Source organism: Herpailurus yagouaroundi, unplaced genomic scaffold, assembly GCF_014898765.1.
Source record: "Herpailurus yagouaroundi ecotype Mexico unplaced genomic scaffold, PumYag 100, whole genome shotgun sequence".
NCBI lineage: Eukaryota > Metazoa > Chordata > Mammalia > Carnivora > Felidae > Herpailurus > Herpailurus yagouaroundi.
In genome coordinates, this window is record NW_024412391.1 from 65699563 (window position 1) to 65720202 (window position 20640).

Sequence of the window (20640 nt, forward strand, 5' to 3'; positions counted from 1 at the left end):
TCTACACTGGCAATGGATCAGGGAACTTCAAACTAGGAGCCACCAAGCTGGACTTTTTCTCAGGAGTAAGATGGCAGCTCCAATCTGCTCACAGATGTAAGGGAACTTGTCTATGTGGAATACATAAATAAATGTGTAAAAGAGGAAAAGAGCCCTCAGTCTGGTAAAGCTATTGGAGAGAAGACAAATTAGCTATGACTTGGTTATAATTTCCTAAGCTGTTTTTATTTGTTTTGAAGATTTTATTTTATTTAAAATTTTTATTTATTTTGAGATAGCGTGCATGAGCAGGGGAGGGGCAGAGAGAGAGGGGGACAGAGGATCTGGGCTCCATGCTGATAGCAGCAAGCCAGAAGCAGGGTTCAAATTCAGGAACCCGAAACCATAAGATCATGATGTGAGCCAGAAGTTGGATGCTCAATGGACTGAGCCACACAGGAACCACTAAAGATTCTTTTAAGTAATTTCTATATACAAGGTGGAGCTTGAATTTACACCCCCTTAGATCAAAAGTCACATGCTCCACTGACTGAACCAGTCAGGTACCCTTGTTTTTTTTTTTTTTTTTTTTTTCTTTTCCCCCTTAAATAAACTTTTTGTTTGGGAATAACTTTAAATATTTAGAAAAGCTGCAAAGATAATAGTTTCCATATAATATTCATCCAGTTTCCCCTAATATTAACATTTTTCATATGGTTTCTTGAGTTTTGCAGTGATTTTACATGCATGAGTACACCTTAAATAGAGCCTTGTTTACAAGTGGGTTTCTATCACTTTCCTGTAGTATTTTTCCAAAATCTATTGCTAAGGTAGAATAACCCAACATATCTGATAAGGATTCAATAGTTGAGCACTGGACATTTTGATTATAAGGTCATTGTTAGAGAAAGAGGAAGGAAGAAGAATATTTGATAGGTGATAAGAGAAATATCTTGGATATTTGAATAAATATTTCAGGTAGTTCTCAGGCTGGAAGATACTTTTTCTTCTCAGGAACCAGTGAGGCTTTATGTTGAGCAAATATTGAGCAAAATTGAGCAAATTTTGAAATTTTCATGATAGTTTATAGAATAAGCATTGAAGAAAATCTGCATTTCCCAAAATTCCTTAGTTTGTTCAATAGTAAATAGAAACAGAATTACTGGACTACAAAACTTTGGTTGATAATGATGCTCGACTTCAAAGTTGGAACTTTGAGTAATTGCAGACTGAGTGAGAAACTTCTGCAGTGCTCACTGGAAGTGAATCACAGATCATTACCAAGGATATAAAAGTACAGGAGACCCAGGGTGGAGATCAGTATACCATAGAGAAGTGTCATTATTGAAGAGCACCTGGGAAGAGCCAGGCCAGGTTTCTCTGGTCATTTAGTGAGGAGTGACAGACACAATATTGGACTAATACTAAAGTTATACTTGCTTATTATTTGAGTTTGTAGAATTTGCATTAACATTTAAAGTTATTATGGAAGGAGCCATATGAAGTTTCCAATATTTGACCATTTTTGATACACAAAAACGGCACATTCAGTCATTCATCCTGATACCTAGTAAACTATATGGGGTTGATATCAACACTATTCACTTGGTTTCACTTTATATTTTTGTTGTTTTTTGAAGTTGGAAGTAAAGAACAACCATTTGAGCCTAGAAAACCCAACTGACATTTGCTATGAAGATACCTGGAACGGGCACAAAATTCCTGTGTGACAGATCTTGCACACTTTAGTAGTAACCGTTTTATACTTTATCCCCAGGATTAAGTTGGTTCTATGTATTTATATTTATGAATTTTCTAGATGTAGTAGTATTCACTATTTTCGCCCCTCCCTCCCCAGGGATCTAGAAAATATATTTGAAAATGATTGTTTATCATCATATTTAATTTTCAACCATAAGGTGGCATCATATCACATTTTATACCAAAGAAGCAGGCTGTTTTTCTGTTCATTGAAATGACTAATGCTCTGCACATGTCTTTAAGTTATGGGTGTAACACATTACTGAATTTTGAAGTTTTTAAGCGAATATTAGAAGCTGGCATCTTCACATAGGAGTTTCACATTTTTTCCTTATATTTGATCTTTTTATATTATAGCTGAGAAGTTAGTAATAGAAGAAACTATTACTATATTAACTAATACTATGTTTTACCTCATTAAAATATGTAAGGCAGTTTCTTGCATATATAGAAGCTTCTCAGAAATATTCATTGCATGATTAAATTAAAATATTCCTTTAATAGGCCTTCCCCTCAGGAATTCATTTTCTCATTTGTCAAGTTGAATTTACAGCACACTTTTATTGCTATGACCCATTTCTTACCAGAATAAGAAGCTTATTTTCATGAAGAAGTTAAACCCAACCGAACACATTTAATTTCCCTACTACCTTTTAAAAATACATTGCTTTTTTTTAAAAACATGACACTTTTTTTTCTTAATTAGAAATGCCCAGGACTTGCAAATTACATAAATCTGCTGGTTTACCCTCTCTAGTTGCTTGATAGAACATTCTGGTTTAGTTTTGAAAAGCTGAGTAAAATTTGCTTCATCTTCCTGCATAGAAACTTTTTGTACCTTTGCAGAAAACTCTGTAAATGCTTTCCATATAAAACCTCCCTTTTTTCAGATGCAGTGATTTTGTTCTTGGAACTCTTTGTTTATAGTTTTGTGGGAAGTTGGTGCCACTTGGCCTGCAGGGAATACTCGCACAAGGTGTGTTGCAGGGCACCTTAGAAGTCTAGTTAGGAATTCAGAGATTGCAGTAATAAGACTTTGGTCTCAAGATTTCTCCATCTGGAGCCCTTTATCATACTGACTGACTATAATCCCAAAGCAACAGATTCAAAGTGAAAAAGTGTTAACCATTAATAAACAACAACTCTGTATTATATAACCAGCTAGAAGGCTATTTCTATTAAATTGATTGAATGATTTCATGAGTTGAGGTTTGGCTATAACCTAGATATTAAATCTACCCCACCCCCCAGTGCCCCCCTCCCCCTTAGGTGGAGCTCTGCTTTAAAAATAAACCATATTATATTTCTCTCTACTATCAAAAATGTAGGCATTTAATCCTTAGTATTTTCCTCTCAGTGTCAAAGTAAAAAGTCAAGGTGAAATAAAGTAAAAAGTCAAAGTGAAACAAGTATGATGGTGTGAAATAGAGTAAGGGGATAGTCCAAAGAAGAAGGTTAGGAAAGGCATGTCTGAGAACACGATCTTGGTTTAAGCTGAAGGATGAGTCAGAGCCAACCCTGTAAATGTGGGCCTTGATTTGGGTGGGTAGAGAACAGAATGGTAATGTCCAGAGAGACATTCTGGAAAGCAACTAGCCTATGTATAGGCTCTGTTCTGGGAAAGAGCTTAGCATGTAATGGAGAGAAGATAGAAATAAGGACTGTGTGGCTACAGCAAGGGCAGTGGGGAGAGGGTGCTGGGGCATGGCACAGTGAATTAGAGAGGTGGGCTAGTGCCATGGTAAGGACTTTTGGATGCAATGGGAAGCAAATGAACTTTTAATTAGGGAAATTACCTGATCTTATTTATATTTAAAAAAGATCACTCTTGGGGCGCCTGGGTGGCTCAGTTGGTTAAGCTTCTGACTCTTGATTTTGGCTCAGGAAATGATCTCATGGTCGAGAAATCAAGCCCCGTGTCAGGCTCTTAGCTGGATGTGGAGCCTGCCTGGGACTCTCTCTCTTCCTCACTCTCTGCCCCTCTTCCTCATGTTCTCTCCCTCCCTCCCCACCAAATAAATAAATAAACATTTTAAAAAATCACGCTGCTTCATTAACAGTGGAACAGATGAATACGTTGTGATATATATATACAATGGAATGTTACATGGCAAGGAGAATAAACAATTTGTTGTTACCCACAATAGCATGAAAGAAAATGCCAGCTCAAATATACTATTGAGGTGGAAAAGTCAAATGCAAGAAAAGACACATTGTATGAGTTTATTTATGTGAAGATTCTATTTCGTGATCTGGGCACTGGTTAGATGAATGTGTTCAGTTTGTGAAAATTCATCAAATTGTGTATTCAAAACTTGTGCACTTTTATGCATGTCAAACTTAAAAAAAAAGTTTAAAAAAAGGAAGACTCTGGTGGCAGAAGAGGGAATCAATTATAGAAGAGAGTGGAAGCAAGGGGACCATTAGGAACCTATTGGAATTTTCCAGATGAAAGATGATGACTTCAATAGGGTAGTGGTGGAAATGAGAAGTGGATAGGTTCTAGATCTAATTTGTATTATATACAGTTTTAAGTATTATATGGAAACATATAAAATTGTTGATGTTTGACCACTTGTGACCACCTTCAAAAGTGTTAATTTCGTATGATTCAACCTACTAGGAAGAGACTGTAGTGGCATCCTTGACTTATTATTGTCTCTGTATGAGGTCTGCAAACTCTTGGTTTTACATATCTTTCTTTGTCATGTTAAAAATAAAAACTTAGGGTTTTGCTTGAGAAGAGATACTGAGTTTTAGTGGTTCCTGTATATTCAAATAACTACATTACTTTGTCTATGATGAGTTATGCTATAGGTTTAATCTATATTATCTATACTAGGATTTATGTATTAAAACTAGTAGTTTTTAACATAATTAACTAACATATTAGTATTATGTTATAATTTGCAGTAAATATTGTGAAGACAGGTAAAAACTCACTTTGTTTTCAAAGTCAGGAGTTAACTATTTGTGCCATCATTTAAAATATAAATTACATTTGAACATATGGCTGTTAAATACCAGGCTTATCAGCTTCACTCCCTTCCCCCCAACAACTAAGGTAGTGTTTGGTATCTGTTTAGGTAGCCTGTGTGGGTTGTCATATTTCTGAAGAGAAGCAAGGATCAAGGGGCCCCTGACTGGTACAGTAGGGGTTCTTTAAGTTGTGAGCACTGAGGTGTCTTAGCTGGGCTGCTGAGATGTACAAAGACGGCTGCACAGTGAATTCTGACCCTGTAGCCCTTTCTATTGTAACTGAATCTTCACATTCATATCCATCAAATTGACATGTGATAGTCTAAGGAGAAAACAACCTTGGAAGTGGTGTATTGAAAGTAATTTACTCCCTCATCTATCACGTTCTCAAATGGTCTACATTTGAGCAAAGCGGTGGGAATATAAAGCCTATATTCTGAAATTTGAGAGGGTCTAGGGAAAGGTGTTTTAATTTTATTCTTTTTTCTTAACATATATATATATTTCATACAAACACATAATGTAAAAGTGGAAGATGTACATGACATTTGATATACACATTTTTTAAAACTAGCTTTGAATTCATTTCCTCCTATCAGAAAAGCATGCCTCTTGGTTAATATTAGATTTTCAGAATGTGCAGATGGAAAATAGTTAACGGAAATCACCCCAACTAGATTTATTTTGCATCGTGCTTCACCGAGTACAGGAGTCATCTAGAAGTTTCTAATTTTTTCCCTGGAGACCATCACAAAATGCAGTCCCAAAAAAGAGGGGTGGGATGGATGGGGGAAACAATGTGCAAATATTTGTTTGAAAGATGCTCTTTCCTGCCTATAGAGTGAAATGGATACCGACCTCCAGATTTGTTGACCTGTTGGTGAGATGGAAACTAAAATATGAAAAAAAAATGAAAGTTTTCCTTGATGATAGATTTTTCCCGCCTCTTTCAAATGCAGCTAGTATGAACAATCTAATGACTAGAAGGATCTTCAGACCTCTATATAGTGCTGAAGAATGTCATGTTGAGAAGGGGCATGCTTTCCCTATATCATTGTGCCTTAATCTTCTTAGATTTTTCTACAAAGAAATCATATTAATCAAATCTCCTTTCTGCTATATGAAAGGTGCAGGCTGACTAATGCTCGACTTTGGGTGAAATTGGATATGGAAGAAAATCCTGACTTGAAATAATACCAGACTTTCTATAATCTTGTGTTACTGGAGTCTTAGTTCAGGACTGTAATTTCCAGCTCAGGTTTTATGAAATCTGAGTCCTGCCAATGAGCCCAAGAGGTACTACATACTTTTTGGAGGCAAAACAAAAGTAAAACAAAACCAACCATCACCCCCCAAAAATGAAAACAAAACAAAAACAAAAAAAATCCAATTTAAATGGATTTAAACACAAAAAAAGAAACATTTGCCTTAAAAAGGTTTAGAAGTAGTTTTTATGCATGTATCTTTAAATCAAATAAAGAGCAGCAACTGTATCTTGCAAGTACAAAAAAGCAGAAATTGCTGTTCATTTGGCTTATTAGCTTTGATAGTTCTAAAAGGGCAAAACATGCCTACCATTATGTAATCTGATTTTTTAAAAACTTAATTAAGAATGTATATATCTAAAATATGGTTGCTTTTTCAAAGTGCTTTTCTTGGGAAGCTATCTACTTGCTTCAACAATTCATCTATTAAAATCTTTTGGAATCCTTTGGAAACTGTTGAGTTTTAACATACTTAATTTGAATATATTTTGGGAACAGGCTGCAGTTTTGTAAAAGTGTGAAGTCATTAAGAATAGAGAGCCTAGGGGCGCCTGGGTGGCGCAGTCGGTTAAGCGTCCGACTTCAGCCAGGTCACGATCTCGCGGTCCGTGAGTTCGAGCCCCGCGTCAGGCTCTGGGCTGATGGCTCAGAGCCTGGAGCCTGTTTCCGATTCTGTGTCTCCCTCTCTCTCTGCCCCTCCCCCGTTCATGCTCTGTCTCTCTCTGTCCCAAAAAAATAAATAAACGTTAAAAAAAATTTTTTTTAGAAAAAAAAAAGAATAGAGAGCCTAAAAGTATATCCATGTGTATACGGTCAGTTGATCTTAGACAAGGGTGCCAAGACTACACAAAAGGGAAAGGAAAGTGTCTTCAACAAATGTTGTTAGGAAAAAGGGAGATCCACATGCAAAAGAATGAAATTGGATCCTTATTTTATACAATACACAAAAGTTAACTCAAAATTAATTAAAAATTTAAATGTAAGACCTAAAACCATACAACTCTTAGAAGAAAACATAGGGGAAATATCCCCCGACATTGGGCTTGGCAGTGATTTCTTTGATAGGACACCAAAAGCATAAGCAACAAAAGCAAAAATAGATAAATGGGACTACATCAAACTAAAGAGCTTTTGCACAGCAAAGGAAACCAATGACAAAATGTAAAAAGTAAACTTTCTTTTTTTTTTTTTTTTTTTTTTTTTAATGTTTATTCACTTTTGGGACAGAGAGAGACAGAGCATGAACGGGGGAGGGGCAGAGAGAGGGAGACACAGAATCGGAAACAGGCTCCAGGCTCTGAGCCATCAGCCCAGAGCCTGACGCGGGGCTCGAACTCACGGACCGCGAGATCGTGACCTGGCTGAAGTCGGACGCTTAACCGACTGCGCCACCAGGCGCCCCGAAATGTAAAAAGTAAACTTTCAAATGGGAGAAAATATTTGGAAATTACCTGTTAAGGAGTTAATATCTAAAAAAACACAAGGAACTCATAAAACACAACAGCAAAATACTAAATAATGCAATTAAAAATTGTGCATAGGAACTGAGTAGACATTTTGCTAGGGAAGAAATACAAATGGTCCGTAGGTATGTGAAAAGTGCTCAACATTAATAATTATTAGGGAAATGCAAATCAAAGCCATAATAAAATATCACCTCATGCTTGTTAGAATGGCTTTGTCAAAAACACAAGAGATAATAAGTATTGGCAAGGGTGTGGAGAAAGCCATGAGAAAGAAGGAAATCCTGTCATTTACAACAACATAGATGAACCTGGAGGATATTAAGTTAAATGAATAGGCCTAACACAGAAGGATAAAAACTACATGATACCACTATGTGAGGAATCTAAGATAGTCAAACTCAGAACAATTTAGTTGTAGTATCTCTTTGGTCTCTTCCAATCTAGGAAGTTCATCATCTTTTTTTTTTTTTTTTTTTTTTTTCTTTCATGATCATGACTCTTCAAAGGTATTGGTCTGGGAATGCAAGCTGGTGCAGCCACTCTGGAAAACAGTATGGAGGTTCCTCAAAAAACTAAAAATAGAATTACCCTACGACCCAGCAATTGCACTACTAGGCATTTATCAAAGGGATACAAGTGTGCTGTTTCGAAGGGACACATGTACCCCCATGTCTATAGCAGCACTATCAACAATAGCCAAAGTATGGAAAGAGCCCAAATGTCCATTGATGGATGAATGGATAAAGAAGATGTGGTGTATATATATATATATATATATTACTTGGCAATCAAAAAGAATGAAATCTTGCCATTTGCAACTATGTGGATGGAACTGGAGGGTATTATGCTAAGTGAAATTAGCCAGTCAGAGAAAGACAAAAATCCTATGACTTCACTCATATGAGGACTTTAAGAGACAAAACAGATGAACATAAGGGAAGGAAAACAAAAATGATATAAAAACAGGGAGGGGGCAAAACAGAAGAGACTCATAAATATGGAGAACAAACTGAGGGTTACTGGAGGGGTTGTGGGAGGGGGGATGGGCTAAATGGGTAAGGGGCACTAAGGCATCTACTCCTGAAATTATTGTTGCACTATATGCTAACTAATTTGGATGTAAATTTGAAAAATAAAAAATTAAAAAGAAAAATAAATTAAAGATATTGGTCAATTATTTCATTAAATGTCCTTCAATTTGGGTTTGTTGGATAGTTCCTCAAGATTAAATTCAGGTTTTGCATTTTTTGGCTAAAATGCATAGAACTGTTGTGGCATTCTCTTCAGTACATCATATCAGAGGCACATGATTTGCATTTTTCCATCACTGGTGATATTAACTTTTATCATTTGGTTAGGGTGGTGTCTGCCAGGGTTTTCTACTACAAGTATACATTTTTGCCTTTGACATTTGAAAATGTAGTTCAAAAATATAATGAACAAGAATAAAATATATACAGTCCCTCAAGACCACTTACTGGAGGTAGGTAGAGTTTTATTTGTTAAAGAAGTCTCATTCATTTGGTGTCAAATGACATTTTGAGAAAATATAAGTTTCCTCCTTCTCATCATACTTTTGTCCTGAATGTTTTATTTATACTTGCTTGAGACAGTTATTATTTATTTATTTATTTATTTATTTATTTATTTAATGTTTATTTGAGAGAGAGTGCAAGTGGGGGGAAGGGCAGAGATGACAGGGAGACAAAGGATCTGAAGCAGGCTCTGTGCTGATAGCAGAGAGCCCAACATGGGGCTTGAACCCATGAACTGTGAGATCATGACCTGACCTGAAGTTGGATGCTTATTTATTTATTTTATTTTAAGAGAGAGAGAGAGAGAGAGAGAGAGAGAGAGAGAGAGAGAGAGAGAGAGACTGCATGAGTTGGGGGAGGAGCAGAGAGAAAGGGAGAGAGAGAGAAAGAGAAAATCCCAAGCAGGCTCTGAGCTGTTAGCACAGAGCCCGAAGTGGGGCTTGATCACATGAACCATGAGATCATGGTTTCAACCTGAGCTGAAATCAAGAGCTGGATGCTTAACCAATTGAGCCATCCAGGTGCTCCAAGCTGTCATTATTTATATTAGTGAAGACTGAATGAGTTTCTATTCTATGGGTTATAATCTATTACTATAATTATTTATTTTGTTGCTCAAATATTCTCCAAATTGGCCATTGGGAGACTCTTTAAGTTTAGAGTCCACATTCTTAACTACTACTTTAAACTCCTTTATAGTTGGGCTTATTTACTTCAGATAGGCCCCATGCAATCCTGTTTTAATAAGTTCTCATTCATATGCATAATAGGAGGCTTATTTTAGCTTCTGAATATGATACCATGTCCTTCTTTAAAAAAAAAAGCCATTCCTAATCTGTTGTACCCCAGGTTCATTTGCCGCTCTCTCACAATTTTTGCTACAGGCTTTGCATATGGACACTTTTCAACTTCAAAGACTATTCATGATAAATGTCCTATATAGGCAGTAGGGATTCAACTAATTCTAGTACTTTTTATTATCTTTAATTTGATTTAATTCAACAAACATTCATTTCAAAGCACACTGGAGAGAAAAAAAGTAGAATAAAACCTATTCTCTGATCTCAACTAACTTGCTATCCAGTAGGGAAACAAGACATATATGCAATTATGATGTAAGCAATGTGATAACTACTTGAATAAAATGTTATGGAAACATAAAGAAGGGTGACTTTCATTCCAACTTGGGCGTGGGATAGGGTGATGGAGAGAACAGGGCAAGGAAGCGGTGGGGGGGCATGTGAGATCTTCTCTAAGGTTTACCAAATGAGAATAAAAGACATGAATGTTAATCTGAAGAAAATGTCTGCCAGACATCATTTCTCTTGCCAATTGGTCTTTATCTTCATTCTTTTGAGACTTGCTTTTTAGTTTCAAAAATCCTGAAAACTAAAGGTCAGAGAGACTTACAGTTTTACAAATAATTGCCAAGGCATGGAACTGATGATGAACCAGGGGTGATAACCTAGGTGTGTAATGAGAATAGGTTGAGTTTATATCACTTTGCATTGTAGGGTAGTCCAGTCTTGAGAATGGAGAATCAGAGCAAGCCTGGACTGGGAATGTCTTATGTAACCACCTATTCCCTTTTGCTTTTCATTTTTCTTGGCAAAAGCAGAATCAACTCTTCATGTTATCTAGCTGGGTTCAAAAAGAGCTTCTGTCATCATGTCCCTTTTTGAGTTATCGAAGCAGGAAGAAGATGACGATTCCAGGACAGTGGGTTATATATTTAAGCAATAAGCGAGTATCAAGAGACAGTTTTTGGAAGGTGACGATGGTGATAGTGGGAGCTTTCGAAGTGCTTTATGTAAATAGTTGTCTTTTTTTGAAGTAGGTTTTCTCTTTTAGCATGCAACGTAAAAGGCATTTGTGGCTTCTGAGCACTAGGGGTGAGGCTATTTGGCTCCTAGACAGTCTCTGCTAAAGTTTTTGATGCCTTGAAATTCTTCAGGCCTGAGGCCTGCCAGAGAGGAGGGCAGAAAACATAGCAGCCTAGATGAATGAATACTCAAGTGAGCTTCAGAAGGAGAAAAATGCCTCTCACAATCTGGTGGAGAATAAGACAGAAAATGCCATTTGCTTTTGTGCAGAAAATAATAGTGAAACTAATTAGCATCACAGAGAACTTTTCCTGGTATGTGGGTATAAATTTCCTAATTTATAACTGAATAAAAGGTAAACTTAATACACATAAAATGCTTGGAAATGGATTGGTTCTGAAAAACTTCTGAAAATTATTTATTTATTACTAAATGATTTCAATGCTGCTGGCACCAAGAGATATGGGAATTGTCCCTTCTTACAGTCTTCTTATGAGGAACATAAACACCCAGAAATATGCATATGTATATGCATATGTATATAATGGCTTTTCTATTTATAATTTATGTTCACATGTATAATTTATATTCCAACCAAGAGTTTTTGTCTGGATGGCTTATTTGTGATTTGATAAATGAAAAATCCTAAAAATATTTTTTTAAAGAGAATTGATTCTCATCCTCTATTATTTGCCTTCTTATTTAGTAAACACAGAGAATTAAATATATACTTGATTTGTAAGACAAAAGAAATCCAAAACAGAAATTCTCTCAAACTTTCCATCAAGTGGTTTAAAAATTGTTATTGACTTTAAGTCCTAAATAGAAGTTCTTTTGTTAAACATATATGAGTATATGTACACACACACACACACATACACACACACACATACAAATACACACTAATCTGAAAGATGAGCTGGAAATGAGCCCACAAGAAAATAACAACTTAAAAGTGATAATATTATGACTATCAGAAGTAGTGTTGCATCTGTGGAGTAGTTTTGTAGTCTCTTTGTATCACAATTAATCACCTTTGAGAAGTCCTTTTTGCTTGGGGGGTACGTCAAGAGCAAGAAGTTGCTTCATTCTTGGTTCCTTAGAGAGTTAGACTGTTTGGCCAGAGTAATGGAAAAGGGATTGTGTCACAAGTGAAGTTATGGTTTCAGGACTGCTTCCAAATATTCCAGCTTTGGTTATAGGGGTAAAGAACTGAGGATTCTTGAAGCAGTCTTTTTGGTCAAACAATTTAACAGGCAGTAGGTCTGGTGCCAGTGATTCCATTTCTAAAGGATTTGCCTTTGAAGTGTTTGTTCCTCAGTATGTTTTTCCAGCCAAACATATGCCTGTGATTTGAAAACAGCTTAAGAATTTTCTTTCACACTTTAGTGTTCATGTTTAGTTTGCTGGCATTAGAAGATGCAAAATAAACTAGTCTGGCTCCTCAAATCCCTACAGTGATTTTGCAACTGAGGGTTATTCACATGGGTGGAGTTTAGTTATCTCTGACTCTACATAAACATTACAAATTATTTTTTTAATAAATTTATTTCTGGTAAAGGGTTAAAGGAAAATGTGCTCAAGCTTGCTTATACTTTGCATCTTCTAGAGTTTTTTAGAAAATTATTTATTTGTGAACTATTGTCTTAGTAGTTTAAATTTTTTAGTCTGCCAGGGAATATAGGTGGTGTTTCTGATGAACATTATGTCTGGCTGGTGGCTTGAAACTCTGACCACTGGACTACTTCTCCTTGAGAATTCACTGACTGCATGGGAACAAAAGATTGAAAACATTGAGATCTCGGTTTTCTGCTTTGTTCTGGAGAGAAAAGACTCATGTTTGATAAGACATTGTGTCCAATGTGGGTAAATTGCCTATGATTTTGTTGGTTTTGTGAATGGTCATTGGATTAAAAAAAATGAAGAAGGAGGCCAAACCAAGAGCATTAGCTCATTAGAATAAGTGAGATGAGATCTCTTGGGAAGGAACCAAGGAGAAGGGTATAATCTAAACCCTGGGCTTCAGAAGTAGGATTTAGGTTTTCTCTTGCAGGGAACTGATTTTCCAATCCTGAAAGACCAATTCTGACCACTGGAGACCTTTCTAAAGCCCTTCTCTCTTGACAACTAAGTATGGGAAATCCTTTAATTAGTGACACACTGCTATGGACTGAATAGCACCAGATTCAAATGTTCAAGCCCCAGTCCTCAATATGATGGTATTTGGAGGTGGGGCTACAGTAGGTAACTCGGGTGGAGATCTCATGAATAGTCTTCCTAAGAAGAGACAGGAGAGAAATGACCAATCTCCACCATGTGAGAATTCAGCAAGAAGGCAGCCATCTGCAAACCAGGGAAAGAGGACTCACCAGATATCAAATCTGCTAGCGCCTTGATCTTGGAATTCCCAGCTTTTAGAAATGTAAGAAATAAGTATGTACTGTTTAAGCCACCTACTCTATGGTATTTTGCTACAGCAGCCTGAACTGAGACACAGAAATTTCAAGTGAATTTAATCTTCAACAAAAGTACCAGAGTTTACAGATAAAAAGAAGGTTTGGGTACCCTGTGTTTAGAAGTCCAGACCTGATTGTTTCAGTTATTGCTATTTCTTGGATTTGGGTGACTTAGAATACCCTTTTGTTCAGGTCCATTTTAAATATTCACCTAAATGAGGTGATTCTAATGCCTTATGGCTCCTGTGACAGATGGCACCTTGTTTCTTTCCTGTGATGAAAGCCTTTTTGGTCTTGTGAATGGTCATTTAGATTCAAATGCTGGAGGCTTGGAGAAAGAGACCAAAGAAGGAGCAGGTACTTTTCACCCAGGAGACTGACTTACCTTGAGAACTCTACTAGGTTCTCATTTCCTTTCAGTGGATCTTCATTGTGTTCAGTGGGTCCATTGACATCTGAAACCAAGATGACAGATAGACTATTATGGATTCCTCTAGTTCATTGTACCTATTGGCTCAAGTTAGTTGCTTTGTCCACTTCTCTAGGCTCAAGTCTTAGAAGGCCAGTACTTTCAGAGTTGTCACATTTATTATGGGGACTTTCAAACATACAATGTGTACCTATATATGAGTTTCATTAAGTCATAAAGCTGATTTTGGGGAAAAAACTGGATTTATTTTCCCCATTTTCTTCCTTTTTGATTTCACATGATCTCAACTTTCTTTTCAGCTAAATCAGATCTTCATTCTATCTACTCTTTAGAGTCACTATGTGACATTTTATTGTAATAGAAATGGAAAAATTGTATCACACCTTTGTATTATATCATACTGTATCACATCCTAAGAATAAAAGAGGAATAAAAGAAGATGTTAAGGGATGTGGCCACCAAACAAGTTAATTAAATTTTTCTTTCTCTTCTAATGCCTAATTCCTATCTATTGACAGCAGAGACTTTGAAGGAAAATTGTTACAGTTTTCAATTTGGAATGAGTATTTTAAGAAATACAGAGATGAAGAGAGAAGAGAAAGAAGAAAAAGAAAGGGGACTGGGTGGCTCAGTTGGTTGAGCATCTGGCTTTTGATTTCAGCTCAGGTCATGATCTCACGGTTCCTGAGTTCAAGCTGTGCATCAGCCCCTGCACTGACAGTGGGCGCCTGCTTGGGATTCTCTCTCTCCCTTGATCTCTGCCCCTCCCCCACTCCTCTAAATAAATAAATAAACAAACAAATTTTAAAAAGGGGGGGGGCATTTTAGTTCCAGAATTTCCCTATAGGACAGGCTTGGAGTGGCTGTTAGGAAAGGAGAACAGGGGAATTTTCTTGTAATATATGAATAACCATCTAGTGGCTTTATTTAGGGTTATATGTTTATTTGAGGTGGCTTGGAAGGGGTTATTTGACATTTTTGGTGGGGAAGCTCTCAAGCCATCTCTTGTTTCCATTGGTGATAAGATGTTTAGAAAAAAATTCAAATAGTTTTATTGGGAGGTAATTTATTAAAAAGCATTCTCATACAAAGGAAATTTACTCAATTTTAGATTGAAACCCTGGGCCGGAGCTTTAGAAAGTTCCAACATGAAGATTTGTTGAAAGGAACTTTACTTGACTCCAAAAGAATGCAATATCTTATCCTTGATATAGGATAAAGAGATGAGATTATATAGTTCAAGGAAACTGTTTCTCTAACCTCAGGGGAACAGAATAAGGTAGTGCCCAAATAACGGCACAATTATCCTCTTTTCTTACTAGCCCCACTACTTGCTATATGCTTTTTGTCTCAGTACCTGCAGTGCTAGGGGAAAAAGAAACCTGTTCAAGCGTGCCAGAGGCCAGTACCCTTAGAGCCCTCCTGAAAGCCAGCTTTTTAGATGAATCATTAAATGTCTCTCCATGTGCTCAGTGCTGCATTGCTCTGGATCATATCCACATTCCTACCTTTGACTCTAAACCAAAGTTAGGACTTGCTTGTTCCTTTTGGCACATTTTCATATCATGAGCACATTTTGTGATATGTCCATCTGCACCGCTATCTAAATAAGAGCAGACTTATGGGGAATGTGGCTGAGAGTTCACTTAAGATCCTTCACAGGCTCCTGCCTGCCACTTCCAGATTGGCAGCCACAAATGAGGTTAATCGTGACTGTATTAAATATGGTAGAGTGGTCTGGTCATACATTACACCTGGGAGTGTTGAGTCCTGCTCTGAATCGAATGCCTGGTACTGTTTTGGTGACTTGAGCTTTAGCTGTGTTGATTTGTCAGGGGAACAAGTCAAATCTTAGCTAACTAGTTTGTGGTATATTATTAGGAATGTTAGATAAGGAGGTTTCATGTAACTCCTATCATTGTGCATTCTTGGATTGAAAATAAGCCAATCTCTCAACAGTTCGGAGAGAAAGCCTTAGAACCGGCCCTTTGAAGACTATGGGAATGAAATTGATATGTGGAGACACTTGGAAGAGTACCTCTATACCCTCTGACTTGCTAATGTAAAAAATATGAAAGATCTAGATGCTTACTATGAAAATACAAATGGGATCAACCACCAATTCTACCAGCTGAAGATCTTCCTGCCATTTCCCAGATGGTTACCTAAGTTAATGAAATCACAACTGTTTTAATTTCATGTGTTAATGTATACTCTGTAAACCATTATGGAACCCCTGACATTCCCCATCTGCAATCAGTGGCAATATTAAGAAAGGAGAAAAAAAGGATTGTTAGTATTGATAAACATTTAGTTAATGCCCCTTAAAAAATAAGGCAAGTGCTTGTATGGACATGATTCATTATCAGATTTTTAGAGGGCAAATCTCCAGAGAATCACATGTCAGTTACTTAGAAAGTTTTCCAAGGACCAGTCATCTACTTAATATCTTACATAAAAGCAATGGTGATTTCATCAGGACTGTTGGAGAACACAAAATGATGTATCATAAGTAATCTTAATATTTAATTAATAATGAAAGAGTAACAGTCAAATGGTTTTGCTCTTATTCAACTATTATGATACAGCCAGTTAAGTGGAACTTACAAAGAGAGGTAAAATTTCCAGCCTGAAATTATAAATGATGTGGAAATATGGCTACATTATTTAATTCTGGGTCACTGTTCAGCTTTGTCAGCAACAGAACTCAACCTTTAGTTCCCAAGGAAGAGCAAGCATACCCATTATGCAGTATGCCACTTGGATGTGGGTTTTTGCAAATTCTATTTTTAAGTTTTCAAGTGATGGTTCATATATCTGCTCACATGGTAAGGATTAGTTGTTTGCCTTTACTCAATGGGAATGGGGATTTGGTTATCAAATTCTTTACATCCTTATGATTTATAATTTTGTTTCACAACAGAAAGAAATGGATAGGCAGCTTGTGCATTTCACTTGATGATGTATATTTACCCTTTGGAAGTAGGTCTATTCATAGGAGAACAACTTTGGATTTGTTGCAAAAAGCAAATGACTTCCTCTCCAATAACTGGATAGTTAGCATTAATTGGATACCCCCAAAGGGCTGTTCATTGTTACATTTTACTTCTTTTTGAGAATTTGGACATCTCTGGGTGTTGTTCAGGTAGAATCTTGGAAGAAGGAATTTCTACCATGCTTCTAAATCAAGCTTTCTCAGAGTTTAGAAGTACATGTTACTGTTTGGATATGGTTTTGCCTTCTCAGCAAGACAACCATTGGGATTTAAATGGAATTTCAGACTTAGTTTCAAGTGTCATTCCTCTCTCTAACCCTATAGAATCTATTTTATAATCAAACATAAAATATGAAATTCCTCACTATCATAACCTCAGAACATTTGAATGGGTTGTCAAAGGAGGTTGTGGAGATGTTTAAGAGCTTTAAACCACTTTTGTTCCTAGATGACTTATTCAGTTGCTTAAAAGCAGATCATCTCTAGAGATTCTTTCTTGTGCTATGGTGTTAACATTATACATGAAGCTATTCTTCAGAGATAGGAAAAGTTAAGATAATTAACTAAAATATTATTTTATTGCTTAACAGCATTCAAGTTATTCCTAGTCCTGAAATGTTTTATCCACTTTTCTGATCATTCTGTTTCTGGACTGTGTTAAGCATAACTGTTATTCTCATTGCTGAATTCCCTGCTGGGTACCCTGGTTTTCAGACAATGACATACACCAGACCGTTCTGTTTAATATAGTGAAAAAAAATTTTTTTGAAAGGGTGGTTCAGAGTGGGAAGGGAAGTGAGCAAAAAAAAAGTGTATATTTTTCTAATTGAAAATGTAATGCATTTTGATTGTAGAAGACTTCAGAGATAAAAGTATGAATCATAAAACAACTTTCACTCCTAAGACTCATGTATAATTAGATAAAATTATTTGAAATATATGGATAGTCTCTTTCTTAAATTATGAACATTGCATTATATATATATTTTAACCTAGATATGACCACCTCAGTTGCATGGTCCTAGGGACACAGAATATGCTCTTTCCTCTGTTAGTACTTGGGTTGCCCTTCTATCCCTTATTCTCTTTCTTCACTTTCTTCTTGAAGTCACAGACTTAACTGTTGTCTTTGCAAACATCCCTTCTCAAGCCTGCTCCTGTCTGGCATAGCAGGTAAGGACTATGGGCTGGTGTACTGGGGGGAGAGTCTGTGGAAGAACTGGTGGGGTGGAGAGGCAAGTGGAATAAGAAGAGAGGAATACAATCTCTCTCTACACTCTTTTCCATTCCCTTCCATTTTTATAGTGAATGTCTCTTACACCTGTATTTTTATCTTCGATCTTTCTGAAACTTCCAGTTGTCTTCTGGGTATTTCTACCTGAATATGTAAGCTCCTGAAACATGACACACAATATTTCATCCTCCTTGCCAAGTACAGCTTTTCCTATCGACTTTCCAATTGTACTAATAGTAGCACAGTTAAATTCATTACTGGTCTTGAAGTCTGGAAGCCATTTTTCACTGGCCATTTTCTCTTTTCCATATCTGAATAGTTCTTAAATCACATCTATTCTTCTTCATCAACATCTTTTAATTTGCTCCCTTTTTCTATTCCTGTCGTGACCTCCCCACCAAGTTTGAGTTCTTCCTGTATCTTTCAATAGTTTTCTAATCGGTGTCCCTACTTCTGGTTTCTTTTCTGTTTAAATGGTCTAGCACATTGATACAAAGCTCACTGCATGACTTAATTTAGTGGCTCCTCATTACCTATTCAATTAATACATATCTTTCAGCCTACATTCACGATTGTCCACAGTCTGACCCAAACCCACAATACCAATGAAATTTTCCTATACTGGAGACCAGTAGTGAAATGGACTTTTCAAAGAGAAAAACAGATAATATGTAATTTGTATCTGTATAATAAGAAACACAAGAAGGAAAATAATCAATGATAAGGCACAAAATTATAGGGAGGTATGAAGATCACCGGAATGAGTAAATGTAAAGAATGCTAACTTATTAAAGTAACAATAATAAAAATGTCTCTTGGGTTTTAATATATAGAAGTAAAATACATGGCAAGAGTAGCACAGGGGCAGGAGAGGAAAAGGGTTATAAGTTCGGTGCATTATTAAGGAAATTATAAAGGTATGAATTAAATGCATAATAATTCAAGAATTATGAATTATGAAGATGATGTTTAGAAAGCTGATGTATCTTTAAAGGATAGCCTTTAAAGGCTCCTTAGGACCACTTTCATTACAGGCATTGGATAGTTTCCTGTTTGTGGTGAATAGTGATGGAAATATTGTATTTGAGTCAGAAAATGTCACACAATACTTGCAATATAAGCAAGAGGACCTGGTTAACACAAATGTCTGCAATATCTTGTGTGAAGAAGACAGAAAGGATTTTCTTAAAATTTATCAAAATCTACAGTAAATGGAGTTGCCTGAAATGAGATCCAGAGACAAAAAATCCATACATTTAATTGCCATATATGATGAAAACACATGACAAACTGAAGTCTTAAACACTAGTCGTGAAATGCACCAGAAATATGAAACAATGCAGGGCTGTGCCCTGTCTCAGCCACCAGCTATTATGGAGGAAGAGGAAGAGATATTGCAATCTCTAGGGCAACCACCTAACGAATCATAGGTAAAACCAGTAGAGGAGCTAAATATGGAATAAAACAAAATATATGATTAATCCAAAAGAAGGCAGAAAAGGCACAATAAAGCACAACAAAAAATAGATGGGACAGATAAGGGAAAAATATCAAGTATATAAGTATTTATATCAGTAATTATAGTAAATGTAAGTGGACTGAACACTCCAACTAAAAGGCAAATATTGTCAGATTACCCAACTATGTCCTATTTTATAGGTGGCATTCATTAAAAAGGCCATAGTTAGGTTGAAAGTAAAATGATGGAAAATATTTACCATGTAAACATTAACCAAAAGCAAGCTAGTATGGCTATAATACCAAAGTAGACTTTAAGGCAAGAAATACTACTGAAAAAAAAAGGAGAATTATTAATGCTGAAAGGGCCAATTCAACAGGAAGAAAACAACTGTGTATAATATAATGTCAAAATACAGAAAGCAAAATTTGTTAAGATTAAAGACAAATAGATATTAATACCCTCTTGCAGTTACTAATTGCACATTCACAAAAAAACTAAGAAGAATATAGAAGATATGAACAACACCATTAAACTGTCTATAACAACTGTGGAATACTCATTCTTTTCAAATGTCCACGGAGCATATACAAAAGTAGACTATATTCTGGGACATTAAACAAGTCTCATCAAATTTCAAATGATCCTACAGGATATTCATTCACCACAGTGGAATTAAAATAGAATTCAATAATAGAAAAAATAACTAGAAAATCCTCAACTGTTTGGACATTAAGCAGCACACTTCCAAATAAGTCTTGGATCAAAGATGAAATTGCAATGGATACAAGAAAACATTTTGAGCTAAATTATAACAAAACCTGTATGATGCAGCTAAAGCAGTGCTTAGAGGAAAACTGACAGTTTTAATGCATACTTTAGGAAAATGGAAAGGTTGACAATCTACTTTGTAAGCATTCACCTCTGAAATCCAGGAAAAAAAGCATATGAAACCCAAAGAAAGTAGGAAGAAAAGAAGGAAATAATAAAGAGAAGAGCTGAAACCATTGAAATGGAAATCATTTACTGGTTGCACAAATTGCTTGTTTCCTCTTCTGTAAAATAGGGATAAAAACTGAATCCACATGCTTGGATTATTGTGAGGATTAGATAAATTAATACATGTAAATAAAATCATTAAAATGATGCTTGCCATATAGAAGCATGTAACAAATATTAGCTGCTGCTGCTGCTACTACTCCTATAACTACTGTTATTACAGGATAAACTCTTAGGCTTATATACTTGCTTTTAAAAA

General features: G+C 36.1%; 1 long non-coding RNA gene across 3 annotated transcripts in view; it reads right to left on the bottom strand.

Annotated features, from left to right (window-relative positions):
• Positions 1–20640, bottom strand: part of LOC121028757 (uncharacterized) — a 360230-nt gene that overhangs the window by 97849 nt on the left and 241741 nt on the right. For all 3 annotated transcript variants that reach the window (XR_005789418.1, XR_005789417.1, XR_005789419.1), the window contains one exon: positions 13650–13719. This is a non-coding gene — a long non-coding RNA (uncharacterized LOC121028757). The remainder of the gene's footprint in view (positions 1–13649; positions 13720–20640) is intronic.